Here is a 20,076-nt window from a genome sequence, read left to right as displayed (position 1 = left end):
ACTGGTTGGATCTCCTTGCAGTCCAAGGGACTCTCAAGAGTCTTCTCCAACACCACAGTTCAAAAGCATCAATTCTTTGGCGCTCAGCCTTCTTCACAGTCCGCCTCTCACATCCATACATGACCACAGGAAAAACCATAGCCTTGACTAGATGGACCTTTGTTGGCAAAGTAATATCTCTGCTTTTGAATATGCTATGTAGGTTGGTCATAACTTTCCTTCCAAGGAGTAAGCGTCTTAATTTCATTGCTGCAAACCTCTTTAGGAAAACTTTTTCTCAAGTTTTGCAGCTTCTTGGGGTAAGAACTTGTACAACATCTGTTTTCTAGAGAGGCATTTCCTCTTACATGCCTTAAATTCATGTTTGGGAAAAAACCATACAAAATGTGTCTGGAAAGTGCTGGATGTAAATGAGATAATTATGTGTAAGCACCATATAACCACTGCTGTTAATATTATTGCTGAAAACTCAAGGGGAGTGGAGGATAGTGTGACGACTCTTAAATTCTCCAGTTGTTATTGATTCCTTCAACAAACAGTGATTGAGCACGTACAACCATGTACCAAATCTTGTAGGATAAGTAATTTCAGGGGCCTTGTAGTCAAGCAAATAATTTAAACCTTACCTTTATAGGATTCCCTGTTAGATAAAAGTTTTTAAAAGATTTTATGGGGAGGCACAATATAGTTAGATTTGCACAGAAATGGTTGGAAGGAGGCTAAGACAAGAATCTGGGAAGTTATTCAATACTATGATTTCAAAGTAAACGTTTTAAACTTTTTTTTAATGGTTTATATTTAACATTTTAAAATTCAGTACCATGATTTTTAACACTTTACATAATGGGTTGATATTTAATATAGTACTTCTCGCCACGGAGATGTTGCTCAGTTCATAGATACTGTTGTCTTTGTTAAACATTAAATCTCTTCCCCATTTCAATGTTAAATACATTGAATATGTTCTCTAAATTTTTCCCCCACAAAAGATAAGTTTTAATTTTTAATCAACTGTATTTAATATCTAGGTACAATATTAACTTGGGAGGTAACAAAAATCTAATAAAAATAATGGAGAAAAGACTCCTTAGTGATACAGGAGGTACTGATTATAACTGAGCAGTAACAGTTTCCTAGGATTTTGAGCAAGAGTTTCCTTCCTATTGAGAATTCTGAAACTATGAGAGATTACTTACACAAATTTCAGCCATCTCATTACTTTGACCTTTCTAACTAGCAAATGCAAATTATAGATGATGTTTTTCAGTGCATTATTTGTTGTGAAGAAAACATTTTGTTTTCCATTTAACACAATATTATCAATTTGTTCAGTATACCAATTGTTCAAATGTATCAATTTTTCCGTTATATTGGTTTGTGCAGTCAATAACCAAGAATGTGAAACTACCCAGTTTGCTCTTTCTTGGGAACTTTCAGACACCAAAGCTCAGTTCTGAACCTCAATAGCACAAAGGTCTTCAGGTCAAGGCTTGATTCAGGAGGCCCTTTAAAGTCATACCTGTCTATTTCTTCTTCGTGCATATATACCCCCCGCCAAACAAGCACAGATCCGTGTAATGCTGAGAACCACACCTGACAAGAGAGCTGTTGTATCTCTAGTTTCTTCTGCTTCAACAATAGGCAGCGCCAAAGGCAATGAAAAGATAATTAGAAACACTTGTGTTGAAACTGATGTCAGACGTTGAGATCTTGAGGTGACTGGTTCTTGAAGGCCGAAGCTTACAGAGAAAGTGATATTTGTTTAATTCTAACTTCCTCCCAGGAGCTCCGGATGCTGAGGCTAAGCGGCTTCATGTGGCAGTGCTTTCAAGGCAGTAAGCGTTACAGGAGTTAAAATTAAATTTTTAAAAGATGGAGTTCCTTTTGAAACAAAATCTGTCATAGAACCCCAACCTGTAAAGCAGATGAAAACTTGTGTTTTATTACCAAACATTTATTAAGTGCAAAATTTTAATATTAAAGGTAAATTTAAAAAATGGGACTAGTTTGTTGTTGTCTTGGATTTTTACTTTGTTCTGTTTTGCTTTTAGCAGAAAAGGAATTTATTGGAAGGCAGTTGGATAGCTAAAATAACAAACAGGAAGTCTGCAGAACCAAGCTTAGAAATGGGAAGGAATCAAGGGAGCCTGGCTGGCAGAGACACAGGTAAGACCAACAGGAATTAGTATGGTTGGGATGCCATGGCTGGCCCACTGCCAATGCGCTCTTGACCCTGCTGTTTTATGCTCAAATTTTTTTGAAGTTGGGGGCTATGGACAACAGTTGCAGTTATAGTAGCCTGAGGATAGTTTCTTTTTTTAAAATAAGTTTCTTACTCCTTTGTTTTGATTGTTTACTGTCAAGAAAATCCTGATCTCTTGGGAGAAGTAGATATAAGTAAGAGTGGTTTTTAAGTGATTCACCTTGAAATCTTGGGCATGTGCTTCAACTAAAGATGACAACTGGAGATGAATTTTGAGATCTATGCTGAAATGGCTTAACCTCAAATTAATGCATGGGGAGTTTGTAATATGTTAAAAAAAATCGGACATCTCCCTTTTGACAATATAAAAATCTATTAAAAAAATAAAATTTGACTCAAACATTTGGGGAACCTCTGAATTCAGTCTGAGAAATCCTACGTTCTGTAGTATATAAGGTAAAAACCACCGATAAAGAGAACCAGAAATTTACATAGGTAGCACTGCGCCTCTTCCCTGGTGGCTCAGAGGTTAAAGTGTCTGCCTCCAACGCAGGAAACCTGGGTTCGATCCCTGGGTCGGGAAGATCCCCTGGAGAAGGAAATGGCAACCCAACCAGTATTCTTGCCTGGAGAATCCCATGGACGGAGAAGCCTAGTAGGTTACAGTCCACAGGGTCGCAAAGAGTCGGACACGACTGAGCGACTTCACCTTACCTTACCTTACCTTAGCACCACGTTGTCTCATGGAGGCTTGTAAAACAGGTAGGGAACTGAAGGATTTCTGTTGGAAGATGCTCTCCTGGAAAAACCTCATCAGTGATAAAGGTTTCTCTGATCCAAGGCTCTTTGATTATCTCTTTTCTATTGTAAGATAGGAAGTTCGTCCAAAGATTTCTGATAGATGGTGTACCACACCTAGGTTTTCAAGAGTGTTTTAATGAAATATTACCCCAGCCTAAAGATGCAGAGCTGAAGAACATGACATCTAGATATCTTTTCTAACTGTATATAATACTCCTTCCATAAATGAAATAAGATAATCTCTCAAAAAACTACAATTCAGATCAGATGCTTGATTTTCTTTTCCGTTCTAATTCTTCATAGCAATGAATTTTCAGTTCTAATTCTTCAAGTGCCCCCAAAGGGACTTAGAAGTTGTTATTCAAAAGCCTAAGTCAGTGTTTAAAAACATTGCTTAGTGTCCAGTAATTAAGTGCATTAAATGAACAAATATTTAGTTTTCCACAAAGTATGGAGAGATGACCTATCCCTTAGACAGAACCCCTTAAAAATATCTATAAATAGTGCTGCCTTGTACAGCTTTTAACATGTGCATGGGTGTATCATGCTGCTCCTAGAAAGAAGGGATTTTGTTTTGGTTTTGTTTTAAAGGCACTTATGACATTGCAGATGTTCAGAACATGTTAAAAAATAAGTTATACAAAGTTGATAGTTTGGAATATATTAAAATTAAGAATTTCTGTTCATTAAAATGCATTATTGAGAGAGTAAATAAAAAGGTAATCAAAAGAGTGAAAGAAGTATTTGCATTACATATATCTGACAAAGCATTTGGTATCTAGAACAAATCATTTTAAAAATACAGTCTAATAGAAAGCTGGCCAAAATATTTCATGGACCCTTCCCACAGAGGAACATCTAGATGTTCAGTTCAGTTCAGTTCAGTTCAGTTGCTCAGTCGTGCCGACTCTTTGCTACCCGATGAATCGCAGCACGCCAGGCCTCCCTGTCCATCACCATCTCCCGGATTTCACTCAGATTCATGTCCATCGAGTCTGTGATGCCATCCAGCCATCTCATCCTTGTCGTCCCTTTCTCCTACTGCCCCCAATCCCTCCCAGCATCAGAGTCTTTTCCAATGAGTCAACTCTTCACGTGAGGTGGCCAAAGTACTGGAGTTTCAGCTTCAGCATCATTCCCTCCAAAGAAATCCCAAGGTTGATCTCCTTCAGAATGGACTGGTTGGATCTCCTTGCATTCCAAGGGACTCTCAAGAGTCTTCTCCAACACCACAGTTCAAAAGCATCAATTCTTTGGCGCTCAGCCTTCTTCACAGTCCAACTCTCACGTCCATACATGACCACAGGAAAAACCATAGCCTTGACTAGACGGACCTTAGTTGGCAAAGTAATGTCCCTGCTTTAATGTAAAAAAGTGCTTAGTTTCTCTAATCATATGAGAAATGGAACTATTAATATATATATTACCTTATATATTACACACCCACTGGAGTGGGCTAAGGTAGAAAAGATAGAAAGTACTAAGGATATGCAGCAGTTAGAACTTTTATACATGGTTGGCAACCACTTTGGAAATTTTTTTGGCAGTTTATTGATTAAAGCTAAATAAATGCATACCTTGTGACCCAGCAATACCACTCCTAGATAGTGTGCTCAGGCTGCCATAACAAAATACCACAGATTAGATTTAGCCAACAATAAATTTATTTCTCACAGTTCTGGGGACTGGGAAGTCCAGGATCAGGTGCCAACCAGTTGGGTTCCCTGTGAGAGTTCTCCTCTTGGCTTATGTTTCCCTCTTGCTGTAAATCGTCCCATGGTAGGCAGAGCTAACTCTGTGTCTGACTCTTTTCCAGTTAGGGTACCAGGCCTATTATAGGGTCACACCTTTATGACTGCACATAACCTTTATCCCCTCTTCATACATGAGGACTTATCTCCAAATACCATCACATTGGGTATTAGGACTTCAACGTTTTCAAAACTGTTTATGGGGGTCACAAACAGTCTATGGCAATTCCCAACAGAAGTTGTGTGCATATGTTCTTCAAAAGACATATACTAGAATATTCATAGCAGCACTATTTATATTTGTGGTACTCAACCAGGAAAGTACTCAAATTTGTATCAGTAATGGAGCAGATAACAAATTATGGCACATTCACATGATAGACTACTACACAGCAACAAGAATGACCTACAGTCACACGCAGCGCAGAATCTCAGAGACATAGGGAATAGTGAAAGAGGTCAGGTGTCAAAGTATTCACTGTTTTATTTCATTTCTATGAAGTATAAAAACTGGCCTAAACTCATCTGTTCTGTTAGAAGACAGAGAAGTGATCACTACAGGTTGGCAGAGACAATTACTACAAGGAGTATGAGGTGACTTCTGGGGGACTGGAATTAAATTCTGTCTTTTGAAAAACATTCTTTGATTGTTATAGTTCTTTTTTTAAGACAATTTTTTAAGAGTGTTTTTAGTTAGACTTACTACAAAATTAAGAGGAAGGTACAGATCTTTCTCATAAATTCCCTGTGCCTCACATGTGTAGCCTTCCGCATTATTAGCATCCCCCACCAGAGTAATGGGCCTCCCTGTTAGCTCAGTTGGTAAAGAATCTGCAGTGTAGGATACCTGGGTTTGATCCCTGGGTTGGGAAGATCCCCTAGAGAAGGAAATGGCAACCCACTCCAGTATTCTTGCCTGAAGAATCCCATGGACAGAGGAGCCTGGCAGGCTACAGTTCATGGGATTGCAAGAGTTGGGCATATTGACTAAACTACCACCACTAGCAGCAGAGTAATACATTTGTTATAGTTGATGAACCTATGGATTATTCTCTTTCTTGATCTGATTCTTGTTAAATGGGTATATTCAGTTTGTGAACTACTAAACACATATGATGTGTGCCCTTTTCTACATGTATGTTATACTTCAATAAAAAGCTTGAAAACAATGAGTTATGTAATATATAATATTACTTATTAACACATCCTGTTAGTATTTATTAACAAATATGTACAGAAACCATATATAGTGAACATGAGCCAAGCGTGACCTCATACATGTGTAGAATCTTTACCCTTGTATTGTTTTTACCACCATACTGTGAGATCCTGATCACTATATTTCTGTGTGTGTGTGCGTTCATAATGTGATTTAAAAGAAAGTAGGGTAGGCATGTAGATTTTAATTCACTGCTATTCTCAGAAGGAGAATTAAAAGCAAGATATTAATTGCATATGTTAACATGTTGGTAAAAGATAAAGGGATTATTTAAAAGGAATAGAAATATTTCCTATTAGAATTTCATTTACAGTTTCCAGTTTGAAGCTTTAGGACTTTTGGTTTAAGAAAAGGAGGACCATGGAATTGCTGCTGCCCCAGTTCATATTCCAGCATGCTGTGGAATTTAAAAACATACTCCAAAGAGCCACCATCCTGAGTCTCCTAGGAACCAAATTTGCCTAACAGTTCAGTGCCCTCTAAGCCAAGCTCAGCACCAGAGGAAGTGCATGAGTTATCTCTACAACAGGAAGGATGCTCATTCATTTTTCCCATTTCTATCAGTGGCAAGCGGTGCTTGCTGCTCTATCCCTATATGGTTGTGTCTTCCCTGGGAAGGACAATATACATTGGTTTTATGCAAAATCATTCTCTTGGAGGTACTGAGTTATGGCAGGAGTCATTAGGAAAGGAAAGAACTGCCATATTTTTTCTAGATTTTTTTGAGTCCTTCTGTGGAATTGATTGATGTTCTGAAAGCCTCCAAGGAGTTGGCTGGCAGCTGGGGCTGCTGTTACAAAGAGTGACAAGAAGAATTACTCTGGTCAGACATTTTATTGTGAACAAAGTGGGTACAGGGATCTCTTCCAAAAGTCTCTATGTCTAAGCTATTTTCAAGTTCTCCCTGCCTCCCCCACCCCACTGGAATGTAAACTTTATAAGGCCAGAGGGTTTTGTGTGTTTTGTTAACGGTTGTGCCCACAGAACCTAGTAACTTGGCATATGGTAGGCACTCTTATCTGTTGAATAAGGGGGCGCGGTTTGAAAGTGGGTAAAGTGAATACAATTAGTATGTTTGAAGGATATTGGAGAAAGGAAATCATAGTATTCAGGGTCAGTGGTTTTAATTTTAAGTTTGGTATTTGGAGAAATTAAGCTGAAGACTAGGAAAGAAACTTATCTAAGATCATACATAAGAAACATGAATCAAAATTCTGGTCGCTCAGCTTTCAGTAAGCTTCTCATTAGGAAACGTTTCTATGCTCTTCTCCTGTCCTGTGGATGCCAGAATCCAGTAGCAAGGAGACATATTTGTGACTTTTTGAAACCAAGTATGATTTATGCTGGTAGATAACACAGTCTACTTTATGGGCATGTTTTCAATGTTACAATCTTTATAATATGTAGTCAGTGTTTGGGGAAGCATTTGAAAACATGACCCAGTAAATTCACTTTGTCATAAAACCCATATTAGTCTCAGCTTTGTAAAGTGAGCTTCATCCTACTAACAGATTTATTCACGAATAGCATAGAGCATTTTTGTAGCAGAAATCAGATTTTCATATCACATTCCTAAGATATTTTGGCTTTATTGCTGATCTTCAACCGACAGTGACTCTTAGCACTTTAGCTGTGAGTCTTTATGCCCCTTCTCCAGACTCACTGTCAAGTAGTTAATGATCTATAAACAAATACTGAGATGCCCTGAGGGGGCTCTCCATTTAAAGGGGCCTTGAATCATTTTATTATAGAAATACCGTAGTCTACCACTGATTTATGATTTGTCAGTTTAGGTTTTGGAAGTGGCATTCCACTGGTATTTTCAGATGGGATAGGTTTTTAATTTACTGTTGCTGTTTAGTCACTAAGTCGTGTCTGACTCTTTTGTGACCCCATGGAATGTAGCCCTTCAGGCTCCTCTCTCTCTGTGATTTTCTAAGCAAGAATACTGGGGTGGGTTGCCACTTCCCTCTCCAGGGAATCTGCCCAACCCAGGGATTGATCCCAGTCTCCTGCATTGGCCAGAGGATTCTTTACCACTGAGCCACCTGGTAAGCCCTTTGATTTACTGTGTGTGTGTACTCAGTTGCTCTGTCCTGTCCAACTGTGCAGCTCCATGGATTGTAGCCACCAGGCTCCCCTGTTCATGGAATTTTCCAGGCAAGAATACTGGAGTTCCACAGCATTAAATTTTATCAGTTTTTCCCTTCAGGAAAACTTAAAAAATGTGAATCTACGTTTTCAGTTTCCATTATATGAAATACCTTTTGAGTTGTGTATGCATACTTGTGCATATTTCATTTTTTTAAGCTAAATGTGGCTGCAGAGGGCCATAATGTCAGTGTAATAATACTTAGCCAGTTACTGAGTATTTATTTCATGCTAAGTAGTTTCCAACTGGGCTTCTCAGCGCAGTGGTAAGGAATCCACCTGTCAACGCAGGGGATACAAGACACTCAGGTCCGACTCCCTGGGTCAGGAAGATTCCTCTGGAGAAGAGAATGGCAACCCACTCCAGAAATTCTTTCCTGGAGAATTCCAAGGACAGAGGAGCCTGGCAGGCTACAGTCCATGGGGTTGCAAAGAGTCAGACATTACTGAGCAACTGAACATGCAGTCAGGTTTCTGCTTACTGTTTCATTGAAACAACATTCCAAATCAGAGTTTCATTTTCCTCATCTTCAAACTGAAGAAACCCAGTGTCCAAAGTTAGAAGTTACAATAAGCTGCTCCAGTCACAGGGCAGGCAGGGTAGTAGAGCTGGGACCCGAACCTGCTGCTGCTAACCTACATTGATAGAATTCAAAACCTCATGTTTGACTTCAATTAAAAAGAATCATCTGATGCTGGACTCAGATGTAAAAGTTACTAACACACTTTAGATGTTATACAATTTGTAAGTAAACAGGAAATAGCATTATAGACCCAAAACATGGCCTTTCTATACCCAGGAGTCTATCTGACTCAAAAGGAAATTTGAGGGCACACATTATGATCCTCAAGGAAAAAAAAGAACTATTTTTCATAATGGAATCACTTGCAAAGTTTGTTGTTAAACAGCTATTTCTATGCATATCACAGTACTTTTGAAATATTAAAATATCTTTAAAATTGAAAGGCATGCAATAAGGCATTTGCCTACCATAAGCAAAGATCCCAACTCTAAGCAACTTATCAAGCTCTAACACTTGGATTTTATTAGGGGAACCTGGGTAGAGAATATGTAGGAATTCTTTGGACTGCTTTTACAACTTTTCTGTAAATCTAAAATTTTATTCACATTAAAAAGTTTGGTTTTTACAAACTTAGTTTTTAATGGAGAGAGCATCTGGCCATATGCTCATATGGACAGGTATGAATAATGCTGCTGCTGTGAGTCATAGGCACATTTAGTCCAAGCTAGCACTTCAGTGAACCACAACTGTAGTTCAGCTCTTTCTTTTTATTCCTTCTTGCTGTTTCTAATAAAGCAAGATGTTAAAACTAACTACATGCTCTATTAATTATATGAAGGTGAACTTGAGTCATATTTGTTACTGAAGATGATTAATAATTACCAGTTCTGCACATGTTTCTGGTGCATTTCAGTAAATAAACGGGGTACATTGTTGGGTAGTAATTGATTAATTAGCACATTCATCCTACACAGCTCAGTGGTCTAAGGATGCTGAGTTTGAGATATTGCTCATAATTATTAAAAGAAACAGATCTGTTCCATTTCTCAGTTTATTCTTCTGTATGCTGAGATTTTTTTTCTAAATCGAATGTTTAATGGTTCAAAACCTTATAGGTTTTATTCAGATAAATCAACTCATGAAAAATTGCTAGTCATAATCTCAGAATCTTGTTTTTGTGTGAACTAGGGTGAAAACTTTTACAAGGCTAATTTTAACATTAGATCTTGCTGTTAAACTGGATCAAATACTGTAAATATAGGGCACTTTCCCACTATGCAGGAAATGCTCATTGAGCACCTATGCGCAACAGGGGCACCAGAATCTCATTTGCTTCCCAACCACATCAAATAAGCTCAAGATTGCAAGTGTCATCGGGTTGGCACTTCGCAGCACTGAGCAAATATACAGAGTAATCTTCAGAGAAGTGTAACAGCATGTGTTGGTCACCGTTGTAGCTATGGAGCAATTTGGGCTTTTTTTTTCTAATTTGTTGACCCAGCATGTAGTTGAGAGAGCTTTGGACAGGGAGTCAGGAGACCTGGGTTCTACTTTACCTCTATTCTTTCTTAAAGAAGCTTTGTGACTCTGGGCACATCGTTACTCCCTTCTCTAAGCATGGATCACTCATCTGTAAAATGAAGGCTTCAACCAGGGGTGATGACGTAAAGTGAGGAGCCCAGGCTGCAGAGATAGATAGACCTAGGTTTGAATCTGGACTCCCTATTACTGTTCTTTTTAAATGATTTTAGCGAAATGATGTAACCTTTTTTTTTCCCCCTAAGTTGTAGCAATTTTATTTTATTTATTTATTTACTTTATTTTACTTTACAATACTGTATTGGTTTTGCCGTACATCAACATGAATCCGCCACGGGTGTACATGAGTTCCCAATCCTGAAACCCCCTCCCTTCTCCCTCCCCAAACCATCTCTCTGGGTCATCCCAGTGCACCAGCCCTAAGCATCTTGTATCCTGCATAATGTAACCTTTCTGAGTTTCTTCTCTGTTTGCTTGAGTTTATTGTAAGGACCAAATGGTGTATAAAAATAGATTGTGAACTATAAAGTACCCTGTGAATATAAGGCATTGTTAATATTACTTATAACTATCTTAACTGGTTGAGAGTAACATGATGTGTGTTGGAAGGATGCGCTGAAATGCCCATGTGCTTGATAGTCTAACAATAGAGAATTAGTAACATCCTTAAGCCATTATTAGAATAGCATTGGGTAAGAATTTTTGGTGACTCAGATGGTAAAGAATCTGCTTGCAATGTGGGAGACCTAGGTTCAGTCCCTGGGTTGGGAAGATCCCCTGGAGAAGGAAATGGCAGCCCACTCCAGTATTCTTGCTTGGAGAATTTCATGGGCAGGGGTGCCTATTAGGCTACAGTCTGTGCACTCACAGTCAGACATGACTGAGCAACTAACACTAAGAATTTCTGATGTGTCATCGTAATTTATTGCTAAGTGAAAAACACAGTCTTCAATATAGTATGTCTGATATAACCTATTTTAAAAATTATATACAAAGATAAAAAACTATATAATAGGAACTCGATGCTGTGCAGTGCTTAGTTGTGTTGCGACTCTTTGTGACCCCATGGACTATAGCCTGCCAGGCTTCTCTGTCCATGGAGATTCTCCAGGCCAGAATACTGGAGTGGGTTGCCATGCCCTCCTCCAGGGGATCTTCCCAACTCAGGGATTGAACCCAGGTCTCCCACATTACAGGCAGATTCTTTACCATCTGAGCCACCAGGGAAGCCCAAGAATACTGGAGTGGTAGCCTATCCCTTCTCCAGGGGATCTTCCTGACCCACAAATCAAACCAAGGTTTCCTACATTGCAGGCGGCTTCTTTACCAGCTGAGCTACCAGGGATGCCCTAGGAACTCAGTATGTATGTGATAAAAGATTAAGTTATGTGTGTATATATCAATGGGCCTCCCTGGTGGCTCATACAGTAAAAGAATCTGCCTGTAATGCAGGAGATCTGAGTTCAATCCCTGGCTTGGGGATATCCCCTGGAGGAGGGTTTGGCTACCCATTCCAGCATTCTTGCTTGGAAAATTCCACGGACAGAGGAGCCTGGTGGGCAGCAGGACGTGAGGTTGCAAAGAGTTGGACACAAACAAGCGACTAACAGTCTCACTTTTCATGTATATATCAGTATATATAAATTGAGCAACTCTTTCTACTGATAGGTACTGTTCTAGGAGCTGAGCTGTATGTTTATACTTACAGTCTTTTGGGTGAGACATAATTTAAAAATAGGCAAATCTTTTATTAAATATCTTATATTGTACTTCGAAAAAAATAAAGGAGAGTAAGGTGATAGAGAGTAAGGGAGTGCTAATTACGAAGGGTGGTCAGGGAGGTCTCCTCTGCTCTAGTGACAGATGAACAGAGACTGAATGCAGTGGGTGAGCCCCCAGAAATTTCTGGGAGAGGAGAGTGTCAGGCGGAAGAAATGGGAAAACCAGCAGCCCAGGCAGGAGTACCAGCACATGCACACCAAATCTTTAACAGCTGCTAATCTCCAGGTGGTGAAATAATCGTTGATTTTTAAATTTCTTCCCTGTTCTTTTCTGTTTTTCGAAAAGGTGTTCTGTGTTTGTTTGGTTTTTTTTTACTTGTTTTTTGAAGCTATGTGATCCTATTTGATTGTTGTATCCTGAGTATATGTTTCTGTAATTAGAAACATAGGTAAATTGAAAAATTAAAATATAGGTATATTGAAAGACAAAGAAATCTTATGAAAAATGCTCATAGGTAGTTTTAAAAGCTTGCATCATCTATACGTTTTGGTTTTCATGGTTTTCATGCCAGGAATCTATGAGTTGGTAGTAGAATGAATGAATGAATGAGAATGAAGGAAGCAAATGGATCTTCGTCCTGGCAATGAAATTTAAGGAAATGTTTTAGCCATAACAATTAGAATGGGCTTTATAGACGGATATAGAATCATCCTACTTTCAGCTCCCTATGCAGGCCTTGCTACCAGGATGTCAGAAAATTTCTGAGAAAGGCAGTGAATGCCTGCTTATGGATGTGGCCCAGGAAATGGTGCATTTTAAGTAATCTTTTAAAATATGGTATCAAAGCTCCCCATTTATGCAACCCTAGGGAGGACATCTGTTTTGTAGCAAAATGGTACAAAATACATCTTCCACCTCCTTTCAAGTCAAGATACAAGTTAAAGAAAAGTTCAGAGATAGAACTCTAGTTATTTGTCTCGCTGTTGCAAAAGTGAAAGTGTTAGTCGCTCAGTCGTGTCTGACTCTTCGCAACTCCATGCACTGTAGCATGCTAGGCTCCTCTGTTCATAGGATTTCCCAGGCCAGAATACTGGAGGGGGCTGCCATTCCTTTCTCTAGGGGATCTTCCTGATTCAGGAATTGATCCCAGGTCTCCTGCATTGCAGGCAGATTCTTTACCATCTGAGCCACCAGTGATGCAAAGTAGATATGTAAAGAAGATAAGCTCTGGTTTATACAGGGACACTTAAAGCTTTTATTCACATTTCTGTCCCACCTATTTGCACCAAGATCTGATACAGGAGGTGCTCATTACATCAGTTTAGATAAAAATGTTTTCAGAATAAAATGTTTTCATTAATTTAGGTAATTTGCAATATCTAAGAGCTTAGTGCAAGAAAGTGTTGTTGTTCAGTCAATCAGTCGTGTCTGACTCTTTGAGACCCTATGGACTGCTGCACGCCAGGTTTCCCTGTCCTTCACCAGCTCCCGGAGCTTGCTCAAACTCATGTCCATTGAATCAGTGATGCCATCCAACCTTCTTGTCCTCTGTTGTCCCCTTCTCCTCCTTTCTTCAGTCTTTCCCAGCATCAGGGTCTTTTCCAGTGAGTTGGCTCTTCACATCAAATGGCCAAAGTATCGGAGCTTCAGCTTCAGTATCAGTCCTTCCAATGAATATTCAGGGTTGATTTCCTTTAGGATTGACTGGTTTCATCTCCTTGCAGTCCCAGGGACTCTCAAGATCCTTCTCCAACACCACAATTTGAAAAGCATCGGTTCTTCGGCACTCACCTTTCTTTATGGTCCAACTCTCACTCATCTCTCTCTCATTCATATATGACTACTGGAAAAACCATAGCTTTAACTCTGTAGGCAAAGTAATGTCTCTGCTTCTTAATACACTATCTAGCTTCATCATGGCTTTTCTTCCAAGGAACAGGCATCTTTTAATTTCATGCCTGCAGTCACCATCCACATCCCAAGAAAATAAAGTCTGTCACTGTTTCCATTGTTTCCCCATCTATTTGCTGTGAAGTGATAGGATCGGATTCCATGATCTTCATTTTTTGAATGTTGAGTTTTAAGCCAGCTTTTCACTCTCCTCTTTTACCTTCATCAAGAGGCTCTTTAGTTCCTCTTCACTTTCTGCTGTAAGGGTAGTATCATCTGCATATCTGAGGTTATTGATACTTCTCCCGGCAATTCCAGCTTGAGCTTCATCCAGCCCAGCATTTCGCATGATGTACTCTGCATATAAGGTAATAGGCGGGGTGACAATATACAGCCTTGACGTACTCCTTCCCCAATTTGGAACCAGTCTGTTGTTCTGTGTCCTGTTCTAACTGTTGCTTTTTGACCTGAATACAGATTTCTAAGAGGTAGGTAAGGTGGCCTGGTATTTCCATCTCTTGAAGAATTTTCCAGTTTGTTGTGATCCACACAGTCAAAGGCTTTAGTACAGTCAATGAAGCAGATGTTTTTCGGGAATTCTCTAGCTTTTTCTATGATCCAATGGATGTTGGCAATTTGATCTCTGGTTCCTCTGCCTTTTCTAAATCCAGCTTGTAAAAAAAAATAAAAAATAAAATAAATCCAGCTTGTAATCTAGAAGTTCTTGGTTCACGTACTATTGATGTCTAGCTTGAAGGATTTTGAGCATTACTTTGCTAGCATGTGAAAAGAGTGCAATTGTGCCATAGTTTGAACATTCTTTGGCATTGCCCTTCTTTGGGATTGCAATGAAAACTCACCTTTTCCATTCCTGTAGCTTCTGCTAAGTTTTCCAAATTTGCTGGCATATTGAGTGCAGCACTTTAATAGCATCATCTTTTAGGAGTTGAAATAGCTCAGCTGGAATCCCATCACCTCCACTAGTTTTGTTTGTAGTGATGCTTCCTAAGGCCCTCTTAACTTCACACTCCAAGATGTCTGGCTCTAGGTAAGTGATCACACCATCACAGTTATTTGGGTTAATGACAGTTAATCACAGTTTTTTGGGGGTTAAGATCTCTTTTTTTATAGTTCTTCTGTGTATTCTTGCCACCTCTTTTTAATATCTTCTGCTTCTATTAGGTCCATACCGTTTCTGTCCTTTATTATGCTCATCTTTCCATGAAATGTTCCCTTGGTATCTCTAACTTTCTTGAAGAGATCTCTTTCCCATTTATTGTTTTTCTCTATTTCTTTGCATTGATCACTAAGGAAGGCTTTCTTATATCTCCTTGCTATTCTTTGGAACTCTGCATTCAGATAGGTTTATCTTTCCCTTTTTCCTTTGCCTTTCGCTTCTCTTATTTTCTTAGCTATTTAATGTAAGGCTTCCTCAGACAACCATTTTGCCTTTCTGCATTTTTTTCCTTGGGGCTGGTTTTTCCTCCCAAATGAAAGACATTATCCCGGTCTCAAGCACATATTTGGCTTGCTACAATTTTTAGTCAAAAAAATTCCTCCCAAGAGAAAATCATTAGCATTCCAATGAACCATTTTAAATTATAAAATATGTTATAATCATTTAATGTCATGTCATATCACTTGGACTTCTCTGGTGGTGCGGTGCTTAAGAGTTCACCTGCCAGTGCAGGAGGCACAGGTCTGACCCTTGGCCCGGGGAAGACTGTACATGCTGCTAAGCAACTAAGCAACTGTGCCACTACCTCTGAGCCTGTGCGCTGAAGCTTGTGCTCCACGACAAGAAAAGGCAGTGCAATGAGAAGCCTGAACACTGTAAGGAAGACCCAGTGCCGTCTAAAATAAATAAATAAAAATTAAAAAAATAAAATCACATCTCTTTAGAATAGTTGATGAGTGCACTTAAGAGGCTGTACTAAGTTGCAAAATATTTTTCATCAATTATTTCCAGTAGATGGAAGAGAAAACTGGAAGAAAAAAATCACCTCCTTGTGTGATACATAAAATGTAGTCCTCTTGATAGCTTAACGATGGTAGCATAGAATCATAGAACATTGGAAGTAGGAGGAAGCTTAGATATCAATTCTACTTTCTTATTTTACATGCCAGAAACCAAGAACTAGACCGGAGACATTACTTGTCGATTAAAGAAAGAATTGAAACTAACATCCATTAACACATTTAAATCTACAGCAGATGTTATATATATACATATTCCATGTTCTGTGCTGTGCTAAGTCGCTTCAATTGTGTCCGACTCTTTGTGACCCCATGGACCATGCCTTTCAGGCTTCTCTGTCCATGGGATTCTCTAGGCAAGAATACTGGAGTTGGTTGCTGTGGCCTCCTCCAGGGGATCTTCCTGACCCAGGGATCGAACCAGAGTCTCATGTTTCCTGCTTTGGCAGGCAGGATCTTTACCACTGGCATCACCTGGGAAGTCCATATATATTCCGTACCCATTTAGAAACTACAAATGCCTCCTAATCACTGTCTGTTCCTCCAAACATTTGCAGGTGCAGGTGCCAGAAGAATTCGTCCTTTTATGCATCTCTGTTTACATGAGTAGGTATCACAGGAAAGTCATGGTTTGAATTTTTGAATACACAGACTAAGGGTATTAATCTTAGAATACCCTACCATGGTGCTAGCTGCTGCTGCTGCTAAGTTGCTTCCGTCGTGTCCGACTCTGTGCGACCCCATAGACAGCAGCCCATCAGGCTCCACCGTCCCTGGGATTCTCCAGGCAAGAACACTGGAGTGGGTTGCCATTTCCTTCTCCACTGCATGAAAGTGAAAAGTGAAAGTGAAGTTGCTCAGTTGTGTCTGACTCTTCGCAACCCCAAGGACTGCAGCCTACCAGGCTCCTCCTTCCATGGGATTTTCCAGGCAAGAGTACTAGAGTGGGGTGCCATTGCCTTCTCCAGCCATGGTTCTAGGGAACAGGCTATTACTACCTGGTGACAGCTTTGTGAACTTGGAGCTGTGAGCTGGTTATGGTATTCCCAGGCGATATCCCTAAGTTCATTATCACTTTGGATAGTAGAACTTATGGTGAAGAAACTCATATTTTGCTTTCCCAACCTCCCCCAAATTAGATTGTTTCACTTGTTCCATTAATTAAAAACAGATCCATTATAAGACAGAAAATACAGAAAGAAAACTCCCCACCATTAAGTAAGCACTGTTAACATTTGGGGGGTTATCCTTACAGTATTGTGTGTGTGTGTGTGTATACATATATGCACACATTTTTTTAAAGTCATAATTTGGAGTCAGTTTTCAGGCTGTTTTAAAATATGCATTTTTACTTTGTAATAAATATTTCATTTTCTTCTAATGTAGTGTATTCTCCTAGTACATGGTTTTTTAAAACCAGCTTTCTGAGGTATAACACATTCAAACACTGCATGTACTAAAGGAGTACAACTTGATAAGTTTTGACACCTAGGAAATCATTTTCACAATCAATATAGTGAAGCCCCAGAATTTTCCTTCTGCCTCTTAGTAATCCTCCCTTTCCCTACTACCCACTTACCACCCCTGAGCACTGTTACTGATTTGCTTTTTGACACTGTAGCTTGTATTTTCTAGAATACTTTGTAAATGGATATGTACTTTTTAAATTAAATTTTTTCATTCAGCAAAATTATATTGAGATTCATCCATGTCTTTTAAGTTTTTCCACAGTGTCTTTTAAGTTTTTCCTTCTCATTGCTAAGTAGTATTTCACTGTAGGATATCCCACAATTTGCTTGTCTATCCACTTGTTGATAGATGTTTGGATTGTTTCCAGTTTGGGGCTATTACAAATAAAGCTGCTATGAACATTCATGTATAAGTCTGTATATGCTTCCTTTTCTCTTGGGTAAATAACTTGGAGTGGAATGGCTGGATCATACATTAAGTGTAGGAACATGATTTTTTTTTTAATGACTGAACAGAGGTCCTTTATTTAACCATAGTTTTTAAGAATATTGTTGAATATTTAGAATTTTATGATTTTTCATTGCTGTTGCAAATGACATATAACTTTTTGACTTAGGAATATGAATATAGATATTCAACTTGAGAAAAAAAAACCACCCAAGATAATGAGTAGAAAGGCATTGTGAAGAAAACCTGGAAATAAAGAATATGTTGTTAGAAAATTCTGAGTTTTTTAATGACTGCAGAAGTATTTTGTGTCCTCTGCTGGGAAGTAAGGGCTTCCCAGGTGCCGCCAGGGGTAAAGAATCTGCCTGCCAATGCAGGAGACAGAAGATACTTGGGTTCAGTCCCTGGGTTGGGAGGATCCCCTGCAAGAGGGCATAGCAACCCACTCCAGTATTCTTGCCTGGAGAATCCCATGGACAGAGGAGCCTGATGGGCTACAGTCCATAGGGTCCCAAAGAGTTGGATACGACTGAGGCAACTTAGCACACAGGCACACTGGGAAGCAAAGTGGCGTGAATTTTTAAATGAATCAAAATTTGAATTTAAATTTGAAGTTTATTTTGCTGTTTTGTTGTCAAGTTTATGGAACCATGATTTTATCATAACACTCCTTATGAGGCAACTGAAATAAACTTAGGTGTGGCCTTTTGTTTCTGGGAGCTATAATTAGCCATCTGGTATACTTTTTAACATTTTGTTAAATAAAAAAAATCTTAAAATGTAGCATTTTACTCACTTCTTTTTCTCTCCATATATGTATACAGTCACATATATATGATATGTATGATGATAAATGTGGAAAATGTGGAAGTGAGACAAATATTTACAGAATGGAAAAGGAATGCTTAGAAGGGGAACCACTATCATAAAACCCCCAAACCAAAACATGCTTATAGATGCCAAAGCTCTATTTTTCCATGTTATGTTTTAGGGTTTTCGTGTAACAAAACAAAATTTGTTTTTACCAACAGATTTTTAAGCAGCAGTGACATGCTTATTATTTACTGTTTTGGTATCTTTCCCTCATTTACATAAATACCCCAGAAACCAGCAGTTTAAAACTAATAAATGCAAGGGCCCTCCATCAAGTGCAATAAAGTTTCATAACCATGAGTTAGGCTGTTAGAGTGAAAAATAAACCTATATATGTGGTTATGCAAGGGCTTTCTTGGGAAGTGTATAATCACATTTCAAAGTTAGAACTTCAATTTGAAGTTGCAATGTAATAATGATACTTAAACATTTATGCAGAATGCTTCATCTTTACAACACTTTCCCAACATTGGTCAATTAATCTCTACTGCTTCCCTAAGGAGCAGGTCATTTTTCTAGTTAGAAAGTTGAGAAAAGTATGGCCGGTTCAGAGAAAGGCAGGGCTGGGGACATAGGTTTCTAGTCCTTATTATTCTGTGACTCTTTGGGATGTAACTCTTAATAGAATGCATCAGTATTCTGTTCCACAGAATTAGCAAAAAACAAAGACGGAAATAGTAGCTCAATCTGCCTCAGGCTTTTAGACACAGCCCTACCCTTGTGAGGCACACTTAAAGAATGGGATACAGAAAAGATACAGAAGAGTCACTGAACATTGATTTCATCTGCGTTCACCACTGATTGGACCAAACTTCTTCCAGTGAGAAAGGTGAAGTCAAATGCTTCCTCTCTCCCTGCAACCTCTACCCTCACATTATCTTGGCAACTTAATTTCTAGTTTTCCAAATAAGATTTACTATGATTAACACATTTAAAGAGTTGAACAAATGTGTTATGCACATTAAAGCCAGAGGAACAGTAAAACAAAACTAATGAACATTTACATTTTTGGAAGTATAATTAATGTATGCTTGAGAAATTCTTAAAGATAAACATTTAAATGTTAAAATACTTATTACCTTCCCCACAGGGACAGTCTTGGGAATTAATGAGATAACAAATGCAAAGTGCTTTGAGCTCTTTAGAAGAAAGGTGGCATAAAAATGATTATTAATTGTTAAAAGCTAGAAGATGATAACTAACATATTACTTAGGATAAAATACATCTTTTTATACTTGAAAAATAGGATGCTTGCGATTCTTGGAACGATACAGCTGAAGTAACGCTTCCCAAACTCCTCCCAGGTTACTCTACATCCTCTTGGAAGTCTTTTCCCATTTCTTTACACCCATTTTTCCAGTGAAACTATGGGGCATGATTTCCCATATTCCAGATTCTCCCACACATACCTATCATCAGTCCTCCACCTTACAGATTCATCCCCATAGAATTCTACTGATACTAGTTTCTCTTCTGATTTATTTGATCATGTAGTTGTGATGCTTCAC

The sequence above is a fragment of the Budorcas taxicolor genome, chromosome 10 (genome assembly GCF_023091745.1).
Source record: "Budorcas taxicolor isolate Tak-1 chromosome 10, Takin1.1, whole genome shotgun sequence".
Lineage (NCBI taxonomy): Eukaryota > Metazoa > Chordata > Mammalia > Artiodactyla > Bovidae > Budorcas > Budorcas taxicolor.
Note: the sequence above shows the minus strand (reverse complement) of the source record.